Source organism: Trachypithecus francoisi, unplaced genomic scaffold, assembly GCF_009764315.1.
Source record: "Trachypithecus francoisi isolate TF-2019V2 unplaced genomic scaffold, Tfra_2.0 Lachesis_group4, whole genome shotgun sequence".
NCBI classification, from domain to species: domain Eukaryota; kingdom Metazoa; phylum Chordata; class Mammalia; order Primates; family Cercopithecidae; genus Trachypithecus; species Trachypithecus francoisi.
In genome coordinates, this window is record NW_022681469.1 from 13,695,689 (window position 1) to 13,722,394 (window position 26,706).

Below are 26,706 nucleotides of genomic sequence, written 5' to 3' on the forward strand. Positions count from 1 at the left end.
TGCTATCTTCTAGGAGTTTTATAGCTTTTTGTTTTCTATTTAGGTTTATGATCCATTTTAGTTAATATTTGTGAAGGTGTAGGATCTGTGTGTAGATTTTTTTTTATTTTGGGATGTGGATGTCCAGTTGTTTTAGTACCATTTGTTGAAAAGATTCTATTTTTTCCATTATACTGTCTTTTCTTCATTGTCAAAGATTATTTGATTATATTTATGTGACTCTATTCTGGCCTCTCTAGTCTGTTCTGTGAGTCTGTCTTTTCTGTCAGCCAGAGTGCCTTATTTATAATTTCTGTTTTCCTCTTTATACATTAGGACCTTAACCTTGAATGTGTTGTCTTGTCCTATAATTATGTCTGCCTTGTAAATTGGCTCATCAATTGTCACTTCTAACTAAATACACTTTTGCCTTCCATGAGTCCTTAGAAAAAGTCCTTAATGTGAGACATCTTCAGAGTATTGTAATTCAGCAGTAAAATTGATCAGGAATTGGTAAGTCTCATCAATGCTATGCTGATGATTTTCTCCTGTGATTGTTTCCATCAGAACTCAGCTCTGCCTAGCTGCTGTGGTCTTCTCACTCCACGTTGCCATCTGCAGCAATCATGGCAGTACAAGAATCTTGCTGATTATTATGGTGGAGACTTTTGTTTTCCCTCGCAAAGTTCTATGCATCTATTAACTCTTGGTTTTTATGATAATTTAAGAATAGCACTAAATTTAACCTGGAGAACCAGGTTCAAATTCAAGTTTTGCATATGTGTGTGTGTATATATATATATATATAAAATATATATATATATGTTTCAGTAACCTAGGAAATGTATCTAGCCTTTCTTTTATATATTTTATATTTTGTTTAACAAGCAATGGCATTTTACTGCCTTGTTTTGATTAGTTCAAAAGATTTTGCAAGGATTATATATGAATATATATGTCAATATGCTTCAAAATGTATTATTCAAATGTTGAAAATTTATTATGATCACAAAGACAGAGAAAATAATATTGATTTGGCCATGTAGAAATAAGTAATGATATAATGTGTGAATGTGCTTTAATGTCTGTACCTTATACATTTTGTTTCTGTGAGAACCAAATGCGTCTAGGAGGAAGTATCACAAAAAAGTGGACCCTTTGGGACTTCTAGCTCCATAAACATTGCTTATCTGACCTTTTATCTGAACTCCAGAATATGTGATAAATGCTACGTGATAATTTTTCCTCAAGTGGAGTAAATACTGAAATTTAAATATTTCCAAATAAATTAATACAAATTGAATAGATACAGTTTTCATTATTCCAGTAAAGCATTTGATAAAAAAAAGTTTTGTGCTATGACATTCCATAGGCATTTCAAACAGGACCTGTCTTATAGGGGGAACCATTTCCCAGTATTTCAATGTAGGTTCTTTTCTATTTTCCCTAAGTGTCGATCCGTCTGAGAAATAAAGGGAAAGAGTACAAAAGAGATAAATTTTAAAGCTGTGTGTCTGGGGGAGACATCACATATCGGCAGGCCCTGTGATGCCCCCTGAGCCGCAAAACCAGCAAGTGTTTAGTATGGATTTCAAAAGGGGAGGGGTGTATGAATAGGGTATGGGTCACAGAGATCAAATGCTTCAAGGGCAATAAAATATCACAAGGCAAATGGGCAGGGCAAGGTCACGAGGCCAGGGTGAAATTAGAATTACTGATGAGGTTCCCTGTCCTGCTGGGCACGCATTGTCACTAATAAACATCTTAACAGGAAACATGGTTCAAGAGCAGAGAACCAGTCTGACTAGAATTTTGCCAGGCTGGAATTTCCCAATCCTAACAAGCCTGGGGAAGCTGCAGGAGACCAGGTCGTATTTCATCCTTTATCTACAACTGCATAAGACAGACACTCCCAGCGTCGCCATTTTAGAGGTCTACCCCCGGGAGTGCATTCTTTTCCCAGGCTGTTCCTTGCTGAGAAAAAGAATTCAGTGATATTTCTCTTATTCGCTTTTGCAATAAAAGAAATAAGACTCTGTTCTGCCGGGCCCCACAGGCAGTCAGATTTTATCATTAGCTCCCTTGTTCCCTGAAAATCGCTGTTATCCTGTTCCTTTTCTAGGTGCCCAGATTTCATATTGTTCAAACACACATGCTCTACAAACAATTTGTGCAGATAACGCAATCATCACAGGGTCCTGAGGTGATATACATCCTTAGCTTATGAAGATGATGGAATTAAGAGATTAAAGTAAAGACAGACATAGGAAATTATAAGAGTATTGATTGGGGAAGTGATAAATGTCCATGAAATCTTCACAATTTATGTTCAGAGACTGCAGTAAAGACATGTGTAAGAAATTATAAAAGTATTATTTTGGGGAACTAATAAATGTCCATGAAATCTTCATAATTTGTGTCTTCTGCAGTGGCTTCAACCAGTCCCTCCATTTGGGGTCCCTGACTTCCTGCAACACTGTCTTTAAGTTATGTTAGCACCCTCTGCTCACTTACCCACCCTACTCTTCCCCTATTCTCTAATCACCCTAATGCAATTGTAATTAGAATCCTCTTTGAGATAGACAGTAAAATGTCAGTTACCAGAGGCTAGGAAGGGTAGTGGGGAGTGGGGAGAGGAAAGTGGGAATCATTAATAGGTATAAAAATATAGTTACTTAGAATGAACAAGGTCTAGCATTTGATAACAAAACAAGGTGACTACAGTCAGCAATAATTTGTTGTACATTTTAGATTAATGGAGGGAGTACAATCTGAATGTTTAAAACACAAAGAAATGACTTATGCTTAAGGTGATGGATACCTCATTTACCCTGATGTAATTATTAGATACTACACACCTGTATCAAAATATCTCATGTATCCCATAAACATATGATATAGTTTGGCTCTGTGTCCCCACCCAAATCTTACCTTGAATTGTAATAATCCCCACAGGTCATGGGAGGGGCCCGGTGGGAAGGAATTGAATCATGAGCGTGCGTTTTTCCCATGGTGTTTGAGTGATAGTGAATAAGTCTCATGAGATCTGATGGTTTCATAAAGGGTAGTTCCCCTGCCCATGTCCTCTTGCCCGCTGCTATGTAAAACGTGATTTTGCTCTTCCTTCACCTTTTGCCATGATTGTGAGGCTTCCTCAGCTCTATGTGGATCTGTGAATCCAGTAAATCTCTTTTCTTTATAAATTACCCAGGCTTGGATATGTCTTTATTAGCAGCATGAGAATGTAGTAATACAATAATTAACCTACTATGTACATATAAAAATTTAAAAGACAATTTAAAAAAATCTCCAGTTGTTCACCTGCTCAAATAAGAAAATTATTAGATTTCCCTCTCGTCTCCTCCCTTCTGTAATTCTCTTGACTCTTCTTCTCCCATGTTCACTGTCATGCTCCTGGTCAGACCCCAACACTCTTATCCAGACTATTGCAGAAACTTCTTAACTCATGATTACTCTGTGGCCTACAGCCTCCACCTCCAATCTCTTCTCCTCTGTACCCCTTAGAGTAGCTCATGCAAAAAACACAAATTCAGATACATCATTTCCCCCTTTAGAAAAACATCAATACCTCCTCCATTAAAAAAAATCAAACTACTTAAATAAATTAGCATGGTACTTGACGCCTGTTTCAATCTAATTCCCAGATAACTTTTCAGCAATCTTTCAGCATCCCACCCTCCACACTATTTGCTATTTCTGTAAAATGATACCTCTGAAGCATTTTATGTCAAAATTATTCTCCCATTCTTCTGTATCTCTGAGTCAGGATGTGAATTTTACTATTTAAATGCATATGGAGGAGTTAGAAGGATTTAAAGACTGTGAGGAATGCTTGAGAAACAGGATTTTTAATGTTGGTGGTGGCAGTGGTGGGTTTTGGAGCTAGGGATTGTTTGTGAGTAAAGGAAATCAAATTTTTTAACCATAAAATATACTTTTTTGACATTTTGAGATGGCTGTTCAGAAGCTCTGCAAACAGAAGTAGCCCTACAAAGCTGTCTTTGTGAGGAAAAATTGCATCTGTAGATAGAATCTGTATTGATGAAGTCAGGTGTTCTGATTTTTCAGCAAACCTTCTGAGGACTAAAGGGAAGTTTTCCTTTGGCCCCTACAAGTGTTTCATCTAGAGACAATAAAACAAGGATTAATGGCTGCCGCTTAATATTTAAAATAAATCATGAAGTGAATGAGGAGGAGTAATTGTTTATAACACAACAGGATTTCAAAAAATAGTGAAATTTATAGAACTGCAGTCTTTTGCTGAGCTATTTTCTTTTTCCAAAAGAAAAGACTATTTTAATTAGCAGTGTAAAAAAGAACATCAATATATTGCAAACCCAGTACGCTTACAGGATGGTTTTAATCCTCATTATTATATTTTTCAGAATGCTTACTCATAAGAACAGGGACACTCAAAATGATTTAAGCAACAGAGCTAAGACTTGAACTCCAAATTGCCCCACTCAAAGTGACGTGTGTGTTCTTACCACCAGCTCTGAGCTGCCAACTATCCATTTGTATAAGATACAATAGAAAAAGTTTCATCATTGTCATGAAAATAAAAAACCTGCCATTAAAAAAAAAGATATTTCTCAACATCAAAATTTGATAACACACTGATAAGATTGGTATTAGACATTTTTTTCAATTTCTATTTTTTGTCTTTTTTTTGTTTCTTGTTTTTTTCTCTGCAAATGTACTGTTAAAAGAGGCCATCAAGTGAAACAAGTCTCTAATCCTTCCAGGGAACTGTAATCCAAGAAAACTTATGTACATTTCCCTGTTTTGTGCTTTCACGCATCTTCCCAAGGTCCTTTTGTAAAATTCACGTTAGGAGTTTAATGGCAATATATTTTCATGACATCTATAGTGCAGAATTAGCCTCTGTAATGGCATGTATGTACCTCGGTCATAAAATTCAATACTCCAGACTCTCTACTTCAGGTTCTTCAGTGGCCTCTATATTGTCCACTAAAATTATTTCCTAACTGATAAATTCTTCTTTGACACTAACCTTGTCAAAAGGCTTACAAAACTTCTTTGAGGTAAAGGAAAGCTCCTGCAAAGGCATTTCCTTTTGTTTTAAATTGTTCTCCATGTTCCACAGTATATACGTAAACAGGAATCAGGGATAAATATCAAAACAGAACAGTCTAAAAAAACTAAAATGATAGATGTCTTGAAAACATGTGTCAGCCACAGTCATGTTATACAAAGTAGATCTGAAAATAGAAACGGAAGGCACAGAAGCATGCCTGTGTCTGTGCAGTACTTTATATGGCTTAAATAATACAAAAAAAGATTTTCTTTCACACTGTATTTTATAACTGGAAGTTTGTCTTTACATCCGTATAATACTTTTCCAAATAAACTAAACATCAGTAAGTACTAAATGTCCTGACGTACAGAGCAACTCAGGAGTATACTTTTTAAAACTATTCATCCAACAAATATCTGTTAAACATCCAAAAGAGTAAATTAGTAGGTGGGGAAGGAAACGGGAGTAGTAAGAGTTGAATAAACTGCGTTCACCTTCTGCAGGCACTTTCTTCAGTATTTGCTCAACTTAAAATATTCCTCCACTTCTCACTACTAGCTTGATCCTGGCTGAGCAGCATTTTACTGTTGGCAGCTATGCTGGACTGGTTGTTGTCTGTTTTAGGTTTTTCTCTGCCTTCTAAAATTTACCGGCATTTGAATAAAGTTGCTCATTTCAGTGTTAATTGTTTTGGTTTGCACATAAAATATTTCTGATTTGTTTGAGTGCAGCATTCTTTTATTACTGCATATCCACACTTCTTCCAAAGGAAAAGAAGTTATCTTGGACATCTCTCTGGGTTAATTTTCCAAAATGATATTAATAATTTGCTTTTGTAATACTATTTCTTAGAAACTTAAACCCTGTCAATGGGTTATTACACACGCCTTTCCTATTAGTCAAGAAGCCCTTAGCCCCATTAAGCTTCAGTTGGAGGAGGCTGTGATCACAGTTCAAGGCTAAGCACAGCTTTAAGCTCTGTGATCATCAATATTTCAGACGGAAAAGAAATAGCTGTTGCTGCACTATTCAGCCTGCCATTCACTCTGCTAGACTTGAGATAAGACTTAGCACAATGTCATAGGTAAGTAATGATCAAAGAAGGTACAAACTTGCACGTTCCAATTAGATGTATTTGAAAGTAAGTATGAAATACAGTGGAGACAAACAGAAAACACACTCCTGACTGTTCTAAACTCCTTTGGAATGGCCAAACAAGATATAATATCACAGTACACCCAGAGAGAGCATCAGTGTTTAAAATTAAAATAACTCTTATGTTATATATAACATTTAGCAGAATTAGAGAATTAACTGCCTATTCCATGTACATATTAGAGTTTTTTCTTAATTAAAAAGAAAACCATATCACAAATAATTAACTTTTAAATTTAAACTTGTGAGTAATTTAGGAATCACAGTAATGAGGTTCATTTCTTTAACTAAAAGAAAATGTATTGCTTCAGTGTCCTAGAATCTATTTGGTAATATTCAATAAAAAGAGGAAATAGTTCCTATTTTCAAGGAATTTATAATCTAGCACAGAAAATAAATCACCAGAGCTTATTATGTATCTTGAAACCATTTATAAAACAACAGACCAAGGTGATTTTTATAATTCAATTAATATGAAGCAAAAAGGAGTGAAGAGATGACGACAGTAAATGGTCAAACATGGGATTATGGGTTGTAAAGCACTGTAGGATAAAAAATTGTGAGAACTCCCTACAATTCACGCAGATCAAGCTGAGTGCAGAAATCAAGCTCTTCACCAGCAGATTGTGTTGCGTGAGTTATGAGGTAAATCACCAGGATACGTTTATAGCACATTGCTAGGCCTGAAGTGGTATTCAATTTAGTCAATCTGAACCTGCCACAGGCATAATAGCAGAGATCAGAGCTGGTAGCATATTGTCCTTAAATTGCAAATTCCTTTCATTCTCTATTAACAGAAAGAGGAGATGAAGCCGAGGCTCCATCTGTAGGTAAAGAACTATATGTTGAGAATAAATAAACAAACATGGTAAAGAACTAAATTTCCAAACCAGGGCAAAGTAAACATTTAAGAATATACTATTGGCCAGTCATGGTAGCTCACATCTGTTCATCCCAGAACTTTTGGAGGTTGAGGTGAGTGCATTGTTAAGGCCAGGAGTTCAAGGCCACCCTGGTAACATAGAGAGAGCACATCTCTTAAACAACAACAACAAATTCACCTGGGTGTGGTGATCTGTGCCTGTAGTCTCAGCTACTTGGGAGGCTGAAGCAAAAGGATTGCTTGAGCCCAGGAGTTCAAGCCTGCAGTGAACTATAGTTGTACCACTGTACTCTGGGCTGGGCTACAGAGTGAGATCCTGTCACAATAAATACATACATACATACATAAAGTATTAATCAATTATATAAAATTATACAGTAGTCCCCCCACTTATCTGGGGGATATGTTCCAATAACCACAATGGGTGCCTGAAGCCATGAATATAATTGAATCCTATATACACTATGCTTTTTTAATACATACAAATGTTATATACATACATACTTTTGACAAAGTTTAACTTATAAGTTAAGCACAGTAACAGACTAACAACAAAAACTAATTAAAATAGAACAATTATAACAATATACTGTAATAAATGTTACGTGACTGAGTTCTCAAAAGATCTTATTGTATTGTAATCACCTTTCTTCTTGTGATGAGGTGAGATGACACAATGCCTACATAATGACATGAAGTAAGGTGACATGGCGTTAGGCCACTATTGACCTTCTGAGGATATGTCAGAAGGAGCATCATCTGCTTTAGGTGATCCTGAATTATCCAACCATGAAGATATTTGTGGGTGGATGTCAGGAACAGGCAATATTGATACCCAATGGGTGAATAGCATCTTCAGCGTGGATACACCAAACAAAGGAATGATTCATGTCCCGGGCAGCAGCTGGGAGATTTCATCTCACTACTCAAATCTGTGTGCAATTTAAAATTTATGAATTGTTTATTCCTAGGATTGTCTACTTAATAGTTTTATACTGCAGTTGACTGTGGGTAAGTGAAATTATAGAAAGTAAAACCGTGGATAAGGAGGGACTACTGCAGTGATAATCAACTGTCTCTAAAAACAAATAAGGTTTTACTAAACTGTCCAGGTAAAACATAGGAGATGAGGCATGAAATCAGCACAGCAAAGCAATAAATTGTGAATCTATCAAGCCAAACTTCAAAAGAAGTTTGGGGCATAATTTTGGTATTCCACTGAAGACATCAAAGCTGAGCACTTTGCAAACCATATAAGAATGCCAGGAGGGATTTTAAACCATAAACCACTCTTTCTCTTACCTGGACCTTGAGATTCTCTCTGCCTCTTCCATTTTCCTGTCTTGTTATTCCTCCCTTGCTTCTGGTCTACTCTGCCATTTCATTTGGCTGTCCAGTTTAACCAACTTCTCTCTTCAATCCTCTTAAAGGGACAGAATGCTAAGTTGACTAAAGAGTTTTCTGCAGTAGTTAAATGGGTCTCAGAGTTATCCAACAAAGCAGTTCCCATACTTTATTTTCCCCTGGCACTATAAAATGATATAACACATTTATAGAGTGTCTGGAAAGAAAAAGTTCTTTGAAATTATACAAAAAGATTTGAACAACATCAGAAAACTTTGAGTTACTTGAAAAAATTGCAGGAAAAAGAAATTTAAAATTGAGTTCTATTTGCTAGCAAAAAAAAAAAAAGAAAAATGGTAACAAAATGATGAATTATCACTGGAAACTGTTATATGATTGTTATAATTATTTTCTTGTTGTAAAACTCATCTATTCTTACCAAGTTATATTAATATTTACTCAAGGTTAAAAATTAAAAAGTCTCCCAATTTAAGATACAAACAAATTCAGGTTCTGACAGGCAGCACAGTCATCCACATTTCATATATACAAAATGTTTTTAGGTAAGAGCTGTTTACTATATTTGATGATTGTTCTCACTCTTGGCCTCAAGCATGAAGAAAGAAATTTTGTGCAAATTTACCGTAAAGAAAACTATAGAAGCCTAGTCACCTGCCCATAAAAATCTTCTAGTAATTTTCTGGTTATGGCTTTTTTTAAGTTCTTTTTTTTAATCTTTGCATTACCTCCTTATAAATTAATGACTATTGCCCCATCTGAAATATAGGAATATGAAGGTAGAGGGGCTTGAGAGAGGTAATCTATTCTCTATCTTATGCTCTTCATTTACTTAAAATTACTTAATTAGTATTTCATTCTGAACTTTCTCCTTTCAGAACTGTTCAAAAGGAAACTAAGGCTATTGCCTTAGTTTGGAATATTCATGTCTACCCTTTTTATTTCTCATCATGCTGTAATCAGAACTGTTTTGTCTACGTTTAATATCTGAAAGATACTCTCAGCATATATTTATCACATGTTTATTTATTTATTCTCAACATACAATTGTACAGAAAATTCTCTTGTTTTACAACTGTTGTTTTAGCATTATTGAATCATGTTTGGATATCTTAATTCCTTTTCCAATACTTTGTTAATTTATTTTTCAAGTAGTTTTATGACTATGTAGTACATATTATCTGAGGAAATCAAATATTATATACAATATCTTATTCTTTCTTCGAAGTAGAAATTATATTTTATCTCTCCATATCTTATATAAATTCTGTGTATCTTATGTTTAAAAAAAATGTATATACTGTTCCTTTTCTTGGCCAGAATAAAGATATTCACAGTATCATAATCTATAAACTACATTATTAATGCATTTTATCTCCTAAGATTGATATGGAAATTAAGCAAGTAATGTATATCTTGAACAATTTGCAAGATATTGAGCAGTTTTTCTAGACTTTTCAGTAATTTTAAATAAATTCAATATAAAAATAGTTTTAACATACCATATAGGAAAGTGGGTGGTAAAAGAAGTTACTAAATGTCACAGATGAATGAAACCTAAAAATGTAGGTATATTTTAATATATATAACTTGCTACATACTTAGAGATATAATTGTGTTAGGCCATTCTAGCATTGATATAAAAGAATATCTGAGGCTGGGTAATTTATAAAGACAAGAGATTTCATTGGCTTGTGGTTCTGCAGGCTGTGCAAGCATGGCGCTGGCATCTGCTCAGCTTCTGGGGAGGTCTTAGGGAGCTTTTATTCATGGGAGAAGGTGAAGCAGGAATAGGCACATCACATGACAAAAGCAAGAGAAAGAGAGGGAGTTGAGTGGGGGGTGCCACACACTTAACCAGCTTTCACAAAAACTCACTCACTATCACAAGGACAACACCAATTCATGAGGGTTCTTCCCTCATGACCCAAACACCTCCCACCAGGTGCCACCTCTGGCACTGGGGATTACAATTCAACATGAGATTGGTGGGGATACATATTCAAACAATATCATTCCATCCCTGGCTCCCTGAATCTCATGTCCTTCTCCCATTGCAAAATATGATCATGTCTTCTCAACAGTTCTCCAGAAGACCAAAGTCTCATCTGGAGATGAGCTCCATTCACCTATGAGCCCATAAAATTAAACAAGTTATTTATTTTCAAGATACAATGGGATTACAGGCATTGGGTAAACATTTCCATTCCAAAAGGGAGAAATCGGCTAAAAGAAAGGAGCAACAGGATCCAAGCAATTCCTACACCCATCAGGGCAGTCATTTAATCTTAAAGCTCCAAAATAATCTCCTTTAACTTCATGTCCCACATGAGAGCACACTGATTCAAGGGGTGGCTTCCCAAGACCTTGGGCGGCTTGTGCTCCTGTGTCTCTGCAGGGTTCAGTCCCCATGGCTGCTCTCACAGGTTGTTGAGTGCCTGTGGCTTTTCAAGGCAGAGAGGGAAAGCTTCCAGTAGATCTACTATTCTGGGTACTGGAGGGTGCTGGCCTCCTTCTGACAGCTCTACTAGGCAGTGCCCTCAATCCCACATTTTTGCTCCATAATGCCTTAGTAGAGGTTTTCTTTGAGGACTCTGCCCCTACAGCAGGTTTCTGCCTGGGCACCCAGGCTTTCTTATACATCCTCTGAAATCTAGGCAGAGACTGCCAAGCCTCATTCACTTTGTGTGCCTACAAGCTTAACACCATGTGGCTTATGGCTTGTACCCTCTGAAGCAGCAGCCCAAGCTGTACATGGGCCCCTTTGGCCTGAGGCTGGAGCCAGAGTTGCCAGGATGCAAGGATAAAACTCCTGGGATGGTGCAGGACAATGCTGCCCCAGGCCTGGGCCCCAAAACCATTTAGTCCTCCTGGATCTCTGGGCCTGTGATGGGAGGGGCTGCCTCAAAGATCTCCAAAATGCCTTTCAGGCCTTTTCCCATTGTCTTGGCTATCAGGATTGGTCTGCTTTCTATTTATACAAATTTATCTAGCAAATGGTTGTTCCACAGCCTGCTTGAAATCCTCTCCTGAAAAAGCATTTCTTTCGGCCAGGCTGCAGATTTTCCAAACTTTTATGCTCTGCTCCCTGTGTAAGTATAAGTTCCAACTTTAAGCCATTTCTTTGCTCCTGCCTCTGAGTATAGACTGTTAGAAGCAGCCAGGACATATCTTGAACACTTTATGGTTTAGACATTCCTTCCACTGGATACCTTAGGTCATCACTCTGAAGGTCAAACTTCCACAGATTCCTAGGCCATGAACAGAATGTAGCAAAGTTATTTGCTAAGGCATAACATGGGTGACTTTTGCTCTAGTTCCCAATAAGTTCCTCAATTCCATCTGAGATCTCCTAATCTATCCATGTCACTATCAATGTCACTATCTGCATTTTGGTCACAACCACTTAACCAGTCTCTAAGACATTCCAAATTTCCCCCTCATCTTTCTGTCTTCTTCTGAGACCTCCAAACTCTACCAACCTCTGTCTGTTACACAGTTCCAAGTCACTTCCACATTTTCAGATACCTCTGTAGCAAGACTCCCCATCTGGTACCAATTTTCTCTGTTAGGCAATTCTAGAATTGATGTAAATAAATACTTAGGCTGGGTAATTTATAAAGAAAAGAAGTTTAATTGGCTTATATTCTGCAGGCTGTATAAGAATGTCATTGCACCTTCTCAACTTCTGGGGAGGCCTTTTACTCATGGCAGAAGGTGAAGCAGGAGCAAGTACATCACATGACAAAAGCAGGAGAAATAAAGGGAACTGGGGGGAGGTGCCACACATTAAACAACCAGACCTCATGACAACTGACTCACTATCGTGAGGACAGCACCAAGCAGCCTTATAACCCAAGCCCCTCTAACTAGGTCCTACCTCCAACATTGGAGATTACATTTCAACATGAGATTTGGTAGGGACACATATTCAAGCTATATTAATACTCATTTTGTCTAGTTATAGCAATATAATATTAATCTGGTAGAAAAATTCATTTTAAAATATTTAAATTTTAATAATACTTCCAGGTGATAAAATTCCAAAAGTCTAGCAGCTTTGAGTTAAACATTCAATTACATAAAATCCTTTTAACATTATCTAAGTTTATTTTCAACACCAAAGTATTTTAACATATGTGAAGTCATCTGATCTCAAAAGCCTAGTGATATAAGCAGCACATAGGCTTTCTTTATTTCACACACAAAAAATATAGTGACTCCGAGTTGAGAAACTTCTTTGATTTCATCATAGGACTAGTAGAGGGAGATACTAAGATGAAAACAAGGCTATTATTATGCATGAGTTTCCCCCATGTCTGCATTGGAAACACTACCCAACAACATTTTGGGTGCTGCATTAGTCCATTCTCACACTGCCTGTAAAGATACTACCTGAGACTGTGTAATTTACAAACAAAAAAGGTTCAACTGACTCAAAGTTCTGCATGGCTAGGGAGGCCACAGGAAACACAATCATAGCAGAAGGCAAAGGAGAATCAAGGTGTCTCCTACATGGTAGCAGGAGAGAGAGAGAAACAGACACACACACAGAGAGAGAGAGAGAGAGAGAGAGAAAGAGAGAGAGAGAAAGAGAGAGAGAGGAAGGGCCACACTTTAAAACCATCAATGCTTGTGAGAACTCACTCACTATCAGAAGACCTTAGGGGAAACCATTCCATGATCCAATCACCTTCCACCAGGTTCCTCCCTCAACATGTCAGGATTACAATTTATGATGAGATTTGGGTGGTGACACAGAGGTAAACCATATCGGGGCCTTTTAAATTAATTCTTTATAAGAAAATAAAATCCTTATGCACACAATAATCATCCTCCCAATCTACTCTAATTGTAATAAATAAGATGCATATACTTTAAAGTATGCTGCTAGAGGCTGCCATTTGTAAATAGGCGGATCTGCTTATTACTGACAATACTAGTCCAATCATTAGTATAATATTTCAATTTCTCTTTGTGTTTATCTGGATGCTTAGAAGACCTTATAGTTACTTTCAAAATTCAGCCCAGTTATTTTCTTTTTCTTCCTCTGTGAGTGTTATATTTCTTAAGATACATAATCAGAACTAAGGCTTTGAGATAAATCATTAGAAAAGTTGAAGCATTTTCTGCATGTATGCTATTCTTACAATTAATTCCTATCAGAATCAATTACACATTTCAGGCCTCCAGATAGAGAATTCTGTACCTGGTCATGATTGAAAGGGCAGGAAGTTTATTACATTTATATGGACAAGATTCCTTTCCTTTCTCTCCAGCCCTCATAGCAATCATTAATAACATAACCTTCAGTACAATGGGCTGTCAGTGCTTACCCTCTATTACAAGAAAAATATACCACACATTTCCATAGTGAATGGCAAATGCAAGCTGAAAAATGTGATAACATGAAGACAGGCATTCTTTCAAGTTATTTTGCCTAATTCTATTTGATACCTGGAGGAGGGTGATATTTTATCTTCCTATTGTAGACACTGAATGGGAAAAATCAAAGCAATATATTCTGGACTTTTCAGGTCAGAAGAAAAAGGTTTCTTTTGTGACTATGGTTCAGTATGGCAGGCTCTGTTTTTATTGTTGGTAGCAGAGTTGATCTAAGAATAATTTCCCAAGTTTTGCAGGATATTTGCAAATTAGAACTTATAATACAATTGTGCAGTCCTATTCTCAACTCCAGGCATTAAAAATTTGAAAATACTAACAGTACAGAATTAAAAGCTAATTACTATATGAATTCATTTTATTTCTTTCTCTTTATCATTGCCATCAAGAAAAATTTATTTTTCAAATGTCAGTGGGAATTGCTCATGAACAAGTCAGTTAAAATATAATGTAGTTAACTACTATGACCATGAAATTATAATATAATTCACATTAGAGACATATAGCAATTGTACTTAGTAGAATAAAAGAAACATTGCCCAATAGGCAGCAATAAAAGGTAGTGAGCTCATTGCTGTGGGAAATATTCAGAGACTAGATGACCACTTATCAATAATGTAATGATGTAACATAGGAAACATTTAGGAAATGTTTAAATAAAATAATGGATGAACCAATTTACACAAAACTCCCTCCCTATCATGGCAGTCTATGCTTTTGTGAAAAGTAATATGAAACAAAAGATTTAAACTAGTCAAGATTAATCCAAGACACTAAGAATTTGTGGAAAGAATTGTTTAGTAGATAAAATCAACTTATATCAAGGACTTATGTATGTCACTATATATAAATCATCTCATTTAATTTTCACAATAAATCTGAGCTAAATATGATTCTCCTCCTACTCCTCAACAGCTAAGAGAGAAGGAAATTTGCACAAAGTCACACAGCCAGTGAGGTGGAACTAGAACCCCAAAGCCTACGCACTCAGCCATTTGTCTTTCTGTGTTTAAAATTATCTAGGTATTCTTCCAATTATTCTGAAAAAATGTGATTCTAACCCTATTACATAATATTACAGTTGAAGTTTTGTAGAAAAAAACATAGAGAGTAGATCATCTCAGGCAGCCTGTCAATGACAAAATGCCAATACCCAGCTTAGGATTTTGGCTTAGTCAGTTCATTTGGATGACATATCTTAGCAGGTAGTCCTGGATATTTTCTCAAGAAACACCAGAGGTGGTTTCAGAGGATGCAGAGAAAGAATTTCTAGATCTTTGTGCCAAAAAAAAAGAAATTAATTTCCTCAGAATAAAAGCTTCCTTACTTTACACTGCAGAAATTAAGCGTAATTTGCATGATTCTTTCGAAGAGCCCTACCAGAATTCGCCTGGAAACTAATTGTCATCTACTAGGTTAGTTACAATGGAACCCCAGCCTAATTCAAATCTTCTTCACTAAAAAATTCATTTGACAAACTATTTTTTTTTGGCTTAAAGTGTTTGGTTTCAGCAACAAGATTAGTATCACTCCTAGTTTTTTTTTGTTTTTGTTTTTGTTTTTGTTTTTTACACAGTAACCAATTTAAACAAAACAACAGTCTGCTTTTGCAAGGAAATTACCACATACTTAAGTTTTAAGCTAAGTTTAATTCTGTCCATTAACATTTTTTAAGTCTCTCAACTTCTTTACCATCCATCACAGCTTTGTGACCTGGTAGGTTTTCTTGGATCCAGCAGTCCCCTGAGCTTCACGTTCCTGCTCAAAGAGCCCTGGCCATCACTATCCATCCTCTTTCTCCTCACCATCTCCTCATTATCTAATGCCTCAGAATATCTCAGCCCTCCTAGTCATGAAGATGGCACTGCCACAGGATGCCATCACACATGCTGCAGCAAAGCTATCAGGAGTCCAGGGCCCAGGTTGGACCCAGTTGGAACTCCAGAAGCCCTGACTTGCTTATTGGTGCCCCCTGGACCAGACAACAAAGCCAAATGAGTGCAAAGGAGTTAACACTTTCTGTGCAAATTTTGACCAGTTCAAGTGAGAATATGGCAAGGGTCTGACATATAAATTCTTCCTTCCTCTATACCATGGACAAACTGTTCCAGGAGCCCTCTCCTGGGGACATTCCACATGACTGAGCAACTAGTTCCATGACTCCTAAGGCTGTTTGTCTTGGTTATACAGGAAACTCCAAATCACATTTGCTTATAATTGTTTTCCCTCGTTCCCTCACACATAGAGCCCTAAGGTTGCCCCACTAAAGCCTGAGAATGTTAGCCTTGCTTCAATCTCTGATTTCCAAGAGACATTGTCTCAACTTTTTTCTTCTTGTTCGTTTTCCACAAGGCTTAAAGCAAAGAAATGCAAACATAGAAGTTTAATCAGGAGAAATTTTGTTTAGTTTAACATTACGACTAAAGCAATTTTCACAGACTTTTGAATGAAATCTGAGCAACACATAACTATATAACCATAATGTAACATTTTTCTGCAGTCTTAATTAAAAATTAATACAACTGACTATATTCTTTATTATTTAATTAATCGTCACCAGAATTTACAAAATAACCTCTTCCAATTTTGGGGGGAAAGGGTAAAACCTTCAATTTTTTTTCTGTTTTACTTCTCTATATAGGGAGTGACTTCCACTTTAAAACAGAAAATGCTGTTGCCAGAAAATGTACTGTCCTGGTGCTTTAAGGTCAACAGTTTAATTTTGGGTAAGCACTTTCCTTTTTTTTATTCCCATATCTTCATTATAGCTCACTTTCACATAAAGTTAAATGTACTCTTTCATCACCAAGGCAATAAAAAGGTTAATTTAAAGCAAGACGAGGAAAAAAAAAAGTCAGCAATTTACCATAGCCAATCTCTGATTCCCTTGAAGTCTTTTATTCATTTAATTGTTTTCATTTTGAATTATTCCAAGCACCCCAAAATCTAGAGACTAATAAAATGAACTCAGGAGTACCTATCACCCTGCTTTACCCAATCCGGGCATCTGGCAAATCTACTTCAGATTTTTAAAATTAAAAGCACATTAGTTGGAGTCAATACCACATAAGTACCGCTCCCTATGTCATTTTTTTCATCCTTTGCGATGAGGAATTTTGTTTTTCAGTCTCTTATGAGAGTTTGTGTCATTCATACATATGAATTCATATGTGGAAATAATCTTTTAATTTTTTTATAAATGACATTAAAATATAAATTCATTTAGTTAAACAATCTTGCTTGTGGCACTTTCTATGTGCTAAACAATAATCCAGGAATTGAATTTACAGTGAAAAACAACACAAAGTTTGTATTTTTTAGACTTATAGTTAAGGAGCAAAACACATAAATTTACAATATGCTATGTAAAAGTGATAATTGCTTTTTTTTTTTTTTGAGACGGAGTCTCACTCTGTCACCCAGGCTGGAGTACAGTGGCTGGATCTCAGCTCACTGCAAACTCCGCCTCCCAGGTTTATGCCATTCTCCTGCCTCAGCCTCCTGAGTAGCTGGGAGGCGCCCTCCACCACGCCCGGCTAGTTTTTTGTATTTTTTTAGTAGAGATGAGGTTTCACCATGTTAGCCAGGATGGTCTCGATCTCCTGACCTCGTGATCCACCCGTCTCGGCCTCCCGAAGTGCTGGGATTACAGGCTTGAGCCACTGTGCCCAGCCTAATTTCTTTTTAAAAAGGATAAGCACTTTGGAAAGCAAAGGTGGGAGGATCACTTGAGCTCAGAAGTTTGAGACCACTGGACAACATAGTGAGACCTTGTCTCTACAAATAATTAGAAAATTAGCTGGACATTGTGGTATGTGCTTGTAGTCTCAGCTACTCAGGTGGCCGAGGCAGGAAGATCTCCTGAGACCAAGAGTTTGAGGTTGCAGTGAGCTACTATTACACCACGGCACTCTAGCCTAGGCAATAGAGAGAGTTCCTATCTCGAGAGAGAGAGAGAGAGAGATAAGGAAATAAAGAGTGTTAGAGTGAGAGGTGCTAAAACATTTAAACTGATGAACAAAGATTTGAATAATGTACAGAAGAGAGACAGCACAGCAGCTGTGGAGAAGTCTCCTAGAGAGAGGTGAGAGCAAATAGCTAAGACAGGCCATGAGTGATGAGTTCAAGAATCAAAAAGTGGCAAGAAAGAATGTAATGAGCCCAGTTGATGATATGGTTTGACTGTGTCCCCACCCAAATCTCATCTTGAATTGTAGTTCTCATAATCCCCACATATTGTGGGAGGGACACAGTGGAAAATAACTGAATCACGTGGGATGGTTTCCCCCATGCTATTCTCATGGTAGCAAGGAAATTTTCACATGATCTGATGGTTCTATAAGGGGCTTTCCCCTCTATTTGGCTCTCATTTTTCTCTCTCCTGCTGCCTTGTGAAGAAGGATATGTTTGCTTCCCCTTCTGCCATGATTGTAAGTTTCCTGAGACCTCTCCAGCCCTTTGGAACTGTGAGTCAATTAAACCTCTTTCCTTTATAAATTACTCAGTCTCGGGTATGTCCCTATAGCAGCAAGAGAACACACTAATACTGTTGAGAACCAGAAGAGGAATTTGCAAATGTTCATTGTACAACATGCATTTTTCATTTAAACATGACTTTTTAGAGATTGAACCATGTTGTAATGAATAAATCTTCCCATTTGTTAAGAAAATTTAATTATCCATGTCTATATTAGTTTACATTGTTTCCAATTTTTACTATTTTCACTACTGCAAACAGTGCTACAATAAATGTGCTTTTTCATACCTCTGTTTTCAAACTCTCCCTATTTGTTGAAGACAACAGGTTTTTCACCTTTAGAATGACACATAATTTGAATTTTGATTATTATACAAATACCATATTTCCAGTGGAATCATTTGTTTTTATTTCTTTTAAATATTCCTCTACGATATGTATGCAAACTGAATGGGGTATTTTAAAAGTTATTTTGACAGTAAATAAAATACTTATGGTGACGCTCACCTAGTCTGAAACTCAACTAGTTATATGTGTGGGAGGAAACTATTGATAAGATTCTGCTTCACACCTCAAACCAGAACTGCCAGCCTGATAAGCAAAGATCCCTCCTGTTACCCATTTACTCTAGTGGCTGGGGGTAAAGTGAAACTCATTATATATTCAAGACTAGTCAGAGATGGGAAAAGTGCATCAAGGGAGAAAAATAGAACATGGCAAGCCATGGGTTGGCATTAACTAACATCAAAGAATCAAGCAGATAGCAGAATTCTAGATTCATCCAGTAACCAGGAAGCCTACAATGTTGAGAGAAATAAAGCAAGAATAATCAGAAAGCAATGCAAATGTTGGAGATACAAGCAAATACACCAGATAACAAAATAAATTATTCAGGAAAATAGTCCAGTAAACATATACTAGATGCCTGATAATCAGGCAAGATTTTCTCTTGGTCAAATGTCCAAACACTGCTTCCTTGGATCTAAGCCCTAAAACAACCTAACAGGAACACCTCACCAGAAGGAGGAGTTACAGTGGGAGAAAAACAACAATGTCTCAAAACCACAAAACATAGCTTACACTTTTTAAAAAACTGAAAATGGAAAAAAATATAATGCACCTGTAATAGAAACTGTCATTATCTTATCATTCCTGAGACCCTTATGTACCCCTTCTGACTTCTCACTGCCAATTCTTGCATCTCTCTAAATACTGTTTGTTTGTTTGTTTTCATTCTTCAACGCCCTGGAACAACACTTTGCTTATGGGCAGGAGACACCAGAAATGCCAAATTATTACTACTGTCAAGGAGCAGTCCTCAATGAATGACTTACTGGAGTTGGTGTAACAGTACCCCAGGCCTCCTCTCTGGCTAGGAGAGTCCGAAGACTTGATTTTGCCCTGACCTCAGGTTGCCCCTAAGAAACTAAGTTCCAGGGGCCCCCTGTGGTACCTAGATTTGAAAAGCACCTGTTAGTGGCTACCAAACCTCCAATCCTCTGCTGGCACACTCCACATCATCCCCCGCAAAAGTACTTGAACTTCAATTCTTATTTGAGGGACTGAGGTCTCCATTTTCTTTCTGGCCACGGGCTAGGGACCACTCTCAGCTCATAGAAGCCACTCCCAGTCCCTTTCCCCAGGAGCCCCTCCACTTCAGCAATGGAGAAAGCAACCAGGTCAAGCCCTTCTCATACTTGGAATCTCTCTAACTACTTCCTCAGTCACCAGCCAGAGAAAACTGCACTGTTAAAGGACCTGTGTTTTCATGTGAGGCCTGCTCATATAATGTTCATATCCTTAGGTCAGCTGACGTAGGGATTTCCCTAGATTAGTTGGTTGATCGAATCCTCAAGGGCCAAGAGGCGTGGAGAGCCGTCTGATAATTGCCACAACCACAGCAATCATTTAATTGAACATGAGATTGAGGTGGTGTTTGCACAATTCTGTAAATATATAAATAATCCTTGAATTGTGAACTTAAAACTGATGGACTTTACGTATGTAACTTCTACCACAATAAAGCTTTTACAAATCACTTCCATGCATATCATCCTATTTATATCTTAGAAAATCTTTTGTATTTTAGTTATTATTATTCCTATTTTTGCAGATAAGGCCAAACTAAGACAGAGTTTAAGGTATTCCCATGAACACATAGTGGTAAAAGTAGAATCAAATGAATGCCTTTTGCAGATTACATTACTTTGTCCTATTTACTGCCTGTGTAATGTAAATGTAAGGCAACCTTATAATTTTTTAGATGTTTCTTGAAAAATACACACCATTTTAAAATGCACATCACATTACAAACAATTTTATATTTTGCTGTAGAATTGCTTTCAGGTTTTAAATCGGTTTCTACAGGGTTAAAGTGGAAGAAAATAGGAAGTCAATTGCTGTTTTTACAAATCTATTCCCTACATAGCAGAGCTGGGGCGGCAGGGAGGGAAGTATCTTGTGATGAACATTAACAGTAGATGAGAACTTCAGTCAGCTTTTCTCAGTGTACAAAGAAATGTATAATGAATTCTAGTGTCCCATATTAGAGATAGTCTATTTTATACTCTACACATTTTGCCTAAGAGTATGGAGTTTCAAACGCCCCACATGAACAGTCACAGCTGTTATTTCCACTGATTCAGAAACGATGGTCCTAAAATAAATCCCACGCTTAATTAGCAATTCAAATATTGCATAAAATATTTCTATGCTCCAATTTTTTTCAGCTGATAAAAATTCAGGTTTTTTAATAAAAAGGAAGACAACTAAAATATTATAAGTCCAAGGAGAATGCAGAAATAAAATTGATTTTAATTGTATTTCTTCCCCTAAATGAAAAACATTTTTGTCATGTAAAGCATGTTTTAGGGATCATTAAAAATTTGCAATTGCTTAACAGCTGCCTGGCACATACACACTCACACACCCCCATTGATAAAAGTTTTGAATACTGACAAAAGAATATGTTATAAACTATTAAAATGCGAAACTATCAGTTGCTTTTAATTTCATAAATGACCAATATTCATTAAACATGCGAAAAATATATGTACATGTATATATATTTAATTTCTACCGTCCCTATCGGTTTAGTCATCCAAGATGTCTTGAAGACATTTTCTTTTTCTTCTTTCTTATCCACACTATGCCTTCAACACAAAATAAAATGAAGTGCCATTATAGATGTTTTACTGTTAGAAAGTCTTAGAACAATCATTCTTTAGCTCTTTTCACTTTGCCTAATTTTACTTATACATATATCAAGTGAGATGCTTGTTAAATAGTCGATTCGTGTTCAGAGTAGCCACATGTGACCCAAAGTTAGTGGCATTAAACACTTAAAATAGTAATAAGGTAGTTAAAAGTCTCAGTTGGCTAAATTACAATCCCTGGGGCAGTCTCTTCTTTACACCTTGCACTACTTTCTTGCCATCATTAACAGTTAAATTCAGATAGCAAACCCTGTTACTTCCTTTTTTTTTTTTTTTTTTTTTTTTTTTTTGAGACGGAGTCTCTCTCTGTCACCCAGGCTGGAGTGCAGTGGCACAATCTCGGCTCACTGCAACCTCTGCCTCCCAGGTTCATGCCATTCTCCTGCCTCAGCCTCCCGAGTAGCTGGGACCACAGACGCACGCCACCATGTTCGACTAATTTTGTGTATATTTTGGTAGAGATGGGGTTTCACGGTGTTAGCCAGGATGGTCTTGATCTCCTGACCTCGTGATCCGCCCGCCTCAGCCTCCCAGAGTGCTGGGATTACAGGCGTGAGCCACTGTGCCAGGCCCTCTGTTACTTTTTAAGCCTTTTATAATTATACTGCTCCAGGGGTGCTGGTGACCTCAGGCTCTGATCAAAAACTTGGTTGAGCATTAGAAATGGTGGGCCTTCAGTGAAAGAGAAATGGGTTTGGATATAATATATTTAAATACACAAGTTTTCTACTCTGTCATTATTTTGCTCAGAAGCAATGGTTTTTGTCTCCCCTGGAAGAACTATGAATGAAGTGATAGTTCGTATGTGATACGGTAATTTCATATCACATGATTTATGTTCTCTCAGTTCCCATTGTGAGTATAGGTTTAACTTTCTTACACCAGAAACCGGACGCAGTCACCCTTGACAGTTTCCAGCTCTACACCTCTTCTAGTAACTGCATCCTTAGTAACTGGCTAGACAAGACTGCGTAGAGTTTCTTGAGAATTAGGCTTGCTGACAGCTTGGCATAGTGCAATTCTGAACTTCCAGAGTTGCTAGAAATAACATCAATTTGGTACAGCCAAGTAACCAACTATGCAGTCATCTACACAGCTTCTTCATATCTTATTCGCTCTACTTCCTACACAATAAACAATTTCATAGTATAAACAGAATAAAGAAAAACAATCAAGGGCAGAAAGAAGACAAAATTAAGGATTAATTTACTAGCAGCTTTCCAGTACACAAATTTGTATCAGTGGAATATATTGGAAATGAGATATCAGTTAATATGCTTTCCATACATGACATCTTGCACAACTGGCAAATATAAATTGAATCATACTCAAAAGTATGTAATATGGAATGCACTGGCCAGATGACTGCCTTTTAAATTGTTATTTCTAAGCAGCTGACAGCCTGAGAAATGAAGAAACAGAAAGGATGGTGTATTGGTGGTGTACTAGGAGCAGATGAAGATTGCAAATGTGTGTGATTAGGCAAGGTAAATAAATAGGTTGATTGATAGATAGATCTATCTTAGAATTCCTCCTGAGAAACTGTTCAGAAAATTTATAGTAAAAAAATTCTTATTTGAACAGGAATAAAACTTTTAGTGATAGATAATGTATTTCTCAGTTCATCTAACTAATTAAATGTTGAGCAAACTGTTTAAGGATCATCAATTTTTGGAGAAGGCTAAGAAAACTGTGGCAGGACGTAATAGTACCACTTCCGATGCTAGCAGAATTGTCCTTAGAATTCTCATATCTTTATTCCCAAAAGGAGATCACGACTTGTTTACCTAATTCTACTCATAATGACACCGAAATTTCCTGAATAATTGTCTTCTCTAATCACCACCATCTGAAAACTACGGTGAGGAGATGCCATTTGCAAAACTTTTACAATCCTGGGGAAATGTATGCAATCATACATAAAATACGTTTATTTTTGTTATAACTATATGAAGAATTATAATTGATCTTATTTTAATAAACCTCTTCTGTCATTTTTTGAGAAATTTTATTTTGGGTATAATTCTCATGCTGTTAACACTGCTTTCTCAAATTCATATTGAAGACAATGCAAGTTCACCCGAAGATGTCTTTCTTGCAGTTGTTAAAATATGAACTAAATTATGAATGACTATAGCAGTGAATGAAAGTACCTTCAACATGCTACTAAAGCAGAAGACAAAGAAGAGCTTCTCTGCAGCCTTCATAATTCTAACAAAGACACTAAAATAGTGGAAGTTTTCTTCAAATCTTTTGGTGTGTCTTAATGATGTCAATTTATAATTCCAACATCTTCACTATTTTGCAAGCAATTTAATATCTTTTTAAATGTAATTGGTCATGTTTACTCTTTCAGATTTGAGGTCATCTCCTTTTCTCCTGTGTTGATCACTCAGTCTTCACCATGACACCGACTCAAAACATCTAGCTCTCATGGGCCTGACCCATAGTTCCTTCCAGTGAGGCAAAGCGGCTGGGGCGTACTGTGAGCGGAGCTTTTCTCTGACTCTGAATTTGGTTAATGTAGTGCATTCACCCAGAGGCAAAAGAGTCCTTTACAAGAGCTCTGAAAACACGCCTCACCGTGGAAGGAAACATACCATCTGAAGCAATACAGAGTATATTTATAAAATAGAATAGCTCTTTTTAAAGTCTACTAAATAGGATGCACATTAGGCAGAACTATTTAGGGGTGCTTCCACATTGATGATGAAACCAGTGGAGATACTTTTATCATTTAAGAAATCATCCTTCTGCTCTTTTTTAATTATTCATTTTGAAATAATTATTGACTCACCAAAAGTTGCAAAAATCATAGAGTCCTGTTAATCGTCACCCAGCTTCCCCTAATGTTAACATGTATAATTATATTAAAAGTATTATGTCAAAACAAGAAATTGGCATTGAGTCAATGCCAATCACTAAATTACAGACTTTATTCAGGTTTCACCAGTTTTTACATGCACTCTTTGTGAGTGTGTATAGTTCTGTACAATGTGCTCGTGTAACCACCATTAAAATAAAAATATTACACTGTTCCATCATTGTAAAGGAGTTCTCATGAGCTATTCCTTTATAGCCACCCTCTCTTGTCCCCAGCAACTACTGAACTTCTCTCCAGCTCTATGATTTTATTTCAAGAATTTTCTATGAATGAAATCATATAGCATACAAATTTTTTTAATGCAACATATTATTTTAATTTTACTTCAGTAATTTGTATTCAAATAGTCTAATGCACTCAATTTTTCATAGTAAATATGCTTTAGGAAGGAAAAAATCTTCAGACGATTCTGTTGTGATGCTAATAACTAGAGGAGGGGCCAATACTAGTAATTTTTTAATAACAAATTAATATATTCTTGCAAATATATGCAATGTTAAAAACATGGCATCTCTTTTGTTACTAAATTTCTTCCTTTTCTTGGGTAACCTTGAGAATTTGGCTTCTGTGTCATTCTTTTTATATAGTGAACTCGTATAATTTTGTGTCAGCCCCCATTGGAATGTAGGTTAAACTTTCTCAAACCACAAGCAGGGCTAGACACCCTTGACAGCTTCCAGCTCTACTCCTTCCCCAGGTCCCCAGTGTGGTGGATCCAAATATTTGTCTTATACAGCTGCCTCCTGGTGACCACATTCCCATGAGACAGCTAGTTACAACTTACTTGACTGGCCCTGCTAACTCTCATACCCCATATGAACTGTGCAAATATGCCACAATGACCACCTCTCAGAGACAGGTGACCTCCTAAAAGTTGTGCCTGCTTGCTTTAAACCCATCAATTAAAGATTCTCACAGGAAACCTGTTGAGATCACATCCTGGGCCCCAGTCAAGGCACCAGCCTGTGGGTCCCTCCCTCTCTGTTTTCATTGACCAACCTCCATGTGACCTTCAGGCATGTCATTCACTCCCAGAACCTGTAATTAATAAAATATTTATTTCCATCTTGTGCCTCTTCTAATCACTGAAGAGGTATTCTTTATAAAAATAAAATCAAAACCTTAAAACACGTGATTGGCTTTCTTCACTCAGCATATAATATCTTTGAAATTCATCCAACTTGAATGTACATTGGCCGTTTGTCCTTTTTTATTACTATATAGTGTTTCCATTGTGTAGATGTACCACAATATGTTTAAGCCTTTATCTTTTTGAAGGACATTTGTGTCGTCATCAATTTGGAACCATAGCTGCTGTGAACATTCATGAATAGGTTTTGTGTGAACATGTTTTCATTTTTCTGGGATAATTTCCCAGGAGTGTATTTGCTGGATCATATAATCCCATCTTCATTTAAAATTCTGAAATTTGTTCATCGTGGGTTTTTTGCATTAATTTTTATTTTTTTTAAATATTGCATTAAAGTGTCATTTACCTTAATTACTGATGTTTGGCGCCCTTCCTTAAATCATTTACCAGAGGTGAGCGCCTCACTTACCTGACCTTAGTCATGGTCCGGCTATGTAGGCATTTCATTTTATAAGTATCTGTCTAACGGTTTCCTAGAGGGGCTGGCAATGTGGCTGGACTTTTCACCAGCAATATATGAATGATCCAGTTTCCATGGATCCTCACCAGTATTTGGTATTGTGACTTGTCCATTCTGTGACTTTTCTTTTCATCCCCTTTACAGTCTTTCAAAGACCAAAAGTGTTTTGTTTTTTTTTTTTTAATCAGGATGATAGGCAATTTATCAATTTTTCTTCAAAGAATTAGTATTAGTTCTAAAAACTTTATTACGTAACCCTTAGGTCCCAAAGATTTTCCCATATTTTGTTTTGTCTAATTGTTTCATATAGTTTAAAATTTTATATTTAATTTCAGGATCCATTTGGTTAAATTTTTTATAAGAAATGAGGTTTAAGTTAATGATGTTTTATTTTAGAGTTTTTATCTAAACGGGTTGCTTTATTTTATCAAATTTATATTCCAATTGTATAGAAATTATTATATATATATCTATTTGCTACTTGACCTATGAAAGGAATATGACTAATATTTGGTACTTTTAACCTCTACCCTAGTATCAGTAATACCACTAAAAATAAGCTACTGATAAATTAGTTGGGGTCTTGTTTGTATGTTTGCTTTTGGTTGTAGGTTTTTCAATAAAAAAACAACAGTCATTTCTCTCATCCTTCCCACAGAAAGTGGGTTAGACCTTAGTG

The 26,706-nt window shown here is 36.5% G+C and overlaps 1 pseudogene; it reads right to left on the reverse strand.

Moving 5' to 3' along the window:
- The window catches only part of LOC117073400, a 194,822-nt pseudogene extending 168,832 nt beyond the window's left edge, over positions 1-25,990 (reverse strand).
- Between the last annotated feature and the right edge of the window lie 716 nt (positions 25,991-26,706).